Consider the following 3,728-nt stretch of genomic DNA (forward strand, 5'->3'; position numbering starts at 1 on the left):
AATCAAAAAATAAAGTTCATATCCACTAAACAACACCTTCCATGGCGACATGACCGGGAGCTCTAGTGATATGGAAGATCTAACTTTCTTCTAGAATTTAAATCATACACCGAAAATTAAGTACCAAATTTAAGGTCCGCGCGCGATCATCCAAGAACACACGCGAATATTCGAACGACCACTATTATAAAATAGAATTTATACACGCGAAGTATGTACATCTTAGCACACGCGACATACAAACGAGCACTTCGCGATGATACACGTGCTCGCGAAATCTCCACGCCCGCACATTACAATGAATATCACATTCAGAATCATGGTCCGCTGAAATTGGCCTTATGCAGTGTTTTAGTGGGTAACATTTCCCACTAAACACTGCTTAAGGCCAATTGTAGTGATTGATTCTGACGGGGATCCGTTCTGAGAACCTAGCTCTACAGTTATCAAAAGATTCAACTCTCCTCTTGAAAACGCTGAATTCTGAGATATTATTTTGTTGTGCAAACCGTCAAAACAATTGTAACGGGCGAGAATTTAAGGGATAGTTTGATATTACAACCTTCACTTAAGCGCCAGGCAACATCAAAGAAGCTGCCGTGAAGGAGCACGTTTTTCTGAAAATCCTGGTCCGGCTAGAAGATCTCAGGGCGAGTCCGTCAAACATCTGACAAGGCGCAGCGGCCAAAGCTGGTGAAACCAACAGAAACTAACTTCGACCAACCAAAATAACAAGGGAAAGCAACTATCGGCTAGGGTGGTATCCCTAGGGCGTTCCACCGTTAACCTACAGGGGACCAAATCGCGAAACCGACCTAGGAACGAGCGTGTACAACCACTTCCATCTCACAACCGTTCGACTTTTGTCTCATCAGGAATCGTAGCATAAAAATATACACTAATTCACATCTTAGATTTATTATTCCTTACATCCTCATCCGAATTCTTGCTGTCCACGCTGCTGACGATGGATGAACTTACGTGGCTGCTGACACGTGCGGCACTTGTCGGCACATGCGTTAGTTGTGTGTCGACTGGTAGGTAGCGTTACTAGTCGCGCTGAATACGCCGGTTCTGGCTTACCGGCAGGCGGCGGGAAATACGTGGTCGATTTGATCGATTCAGTGGTTGATTCTCCGAGCGCCAGACGGTGACACTGGCGGTGGTGCAGATCAGGAATTCACCAGACTTATCGTGCGGTAACGGTGCACTGTACTGTTCGTCGACACGAGCGGGGTCGACTGCGTTCCGCGGGGTGGCGGTGCCAGTTTTGGTCCTGGGGGAACACCTTCGTTTGAAGGGAAATCTTCAAACGATTTCATATTTTATTAGCTTAAGATTTTTACATTTTTGTAGCGTTTTAGGTCTAAGGTTAGTTAATTACATGAATTACCTTTTGTTCTATTGTACAATGTTCACGTGTTCGATTTGTGCGTGTCTTCTGTCTTTGTGTACAATTTCTGCAATATATAATTATTTGTCTGAATCTTCACTCTCTATCTCTGTCCTATTTAATGTACTAACCGTATAAATCCGCATGCACCTCGCTATCTATTTTTATTCTTCACAACTGTCTTACTTCACGTTTCTATTGGTTTTAATAGCCTCTCCTACGTCTGTACACCTCGATGCTTGGTTGTCTTAAGCGCTCCTTTCCTAGTACTCGTACCTGAACATCCCAGGCTTTTCCGAACGGGCAAGTCATTGGTCAGTTCGGTCAAGTTCGGGTAGTTCTATCCGGTGGGCATTTGACAGGTTAACGTCTGTTGTGTTTTATAGCCGGTTTAGGACCAGAGACTGAGAACGCGAGAAAACTAAGCCTAATGAAGGTTGCATATATTGGTAAGGTGGAAAGGTATTATTGTAACCTCGTTACACAATTTACTGAACAACTTTTCGCTGACTTAGTGTGTATGTGCGGGGTTGAGAATTAAACCTAGATGAACTGCGTACAAGGATTTACCATCTACACTATGTCCACCTAACTCACTTTCTTTTAGCATCTGAACGCGGTTCATGTGAACATTCAAGAACTCGCTATACACACGGATACACGGCTATGTAATGGAATGTATACACGTCTTGTTACATTCACGCTATCATACGCGATTTACAAAAGTCCAAGATATTAATTACGTATAACTATCTCCGCAATCTCGCAAACATGAAAGCTCCCGGCGATTAACCTTTACAGTACCAAGCTAAAATTTTTCTGAAAATTTTGTTTAAATTTTGCTCTCATTTCGTCAATTTTTGACCGAATTGGATGGAACTGGCTTTAAAAGATCTGGAATTTAGTCCAGTTTCTATATACCGAGTAGTGTTCAAATCCGTGAACCGGTTCCGGAACTAATCCGAATTCCCTTGGGGTATATCCGGCATCCCAGTGGGGTGACGGACGAGTTTTGAAGAAACATCCCGTAAATTTAAGTAATTGTATTTTGAAATGTGCTACATATGACTATTTCCCATTGATCCTTCACAATAGACATGAATTGGACCAATCTTGGCCACCGGAGAACTGTTCCGGGAGAACCTAAGAAAATGTATATATTTTTCTATCATTCCAGCGATTTCGGTTCATAGCTTTATACGAAATGCGAAGTTCTTCCAATCATACGGTTCTACAGCTCCCTCAAGGCCATTCCGGCACCGGTTCCGTACGGATGGACATTTGACGCCATTTTGAAAACCAAGATGGCAGCTTCCGGTTACCACAAAATAGTGAAAACCACCATCAATATGGGTGTTATTTGAAAGAGAACGGCCAGCAAAAGCCGGAAATTGATAATTGACGCCATTTTGAAAAGCAAAATGGCGATTTCCGGTTACCACAAAACAGTGAAAGCATCATCAATATGGGTGTCATTCGAAAGGGAGTGGTCAATAGAAGACAGAAATTGATTTTTGACGCATTTTCAAAACCAAAATGGCGGCTTCCGGTTATCACAGTGCAGTGCAAACCGCCACCAATAATGGCGTCATTGTAAAGCGCTAGCGATCAGCAAAAGCCGGAAAATGATTTTTGACGCCAATTCGAAAACCAAAATGGCGGGTTCCTGTTCCAAAGAAACAGTGAAAACCGTCATCAATATGGGTGTCATTAGAAAAGAGATTGTCACTTGAAAACTAAGATGGTAGCTTCCGGTTACCACAAAACAGTGAAAACAACCATCAATATGGGTGTTATTTGAAGGAGGAAATTTATAGTTGACGCCATTTTCAAAACCAAGATGGCGGTTTCCGGTTACCACAACAGTCAAAAGTATTGTCAATATGAGTGTCATTCAAAAGGGGGGGGGGGGTCAATAGAAGACAGAAATTGATTTTTTCGCCATTTTCTAAGCAAAGATAGCGGCTTCCGGTTTCCACAAGGCAGTGAAAACCACCGTCAGTAATGGTGTCATTGTAAAGCGGGTGGTCAGCAAAAGACGAAAATTGATTGTTTACGCCATTTTGAAAACCAAGATGGTGGCTTCCTGTTCCAAGGAAACAATGAAAACCATTGTCAGTATGGGTGGCATTTGAAACGGGGTGATCAGTAGAAGACGGGAATTGATGATTGACGCCATTTTGAAAACCAAGATAGCGGCTTCCGGTTTCCACAAAACAGTGAAGACTGTCATAAAGATGGAAGTCATTTTCGAGTGGATGGTCGGCAGATACGGATATTGATTGACGCCATTTTGGAAAGCAAGATGGGGGTACCACAAAATAGTCAAAATCAT

This window comes from Topomyia yanbarensis, chromosome 2, assembly GCF_030247195.1.
Source record: "Topomyia yanbarensis strain Yona2022 chromosome 2, ASM3024719v1, whole genome shotgun sequence".
Lineage (NCBI taxonomy): Eukaryota > Metazoa > Arthropoda > Insecta > Diptera > Culicidae > Topomyia > Topomyia yanbarensis.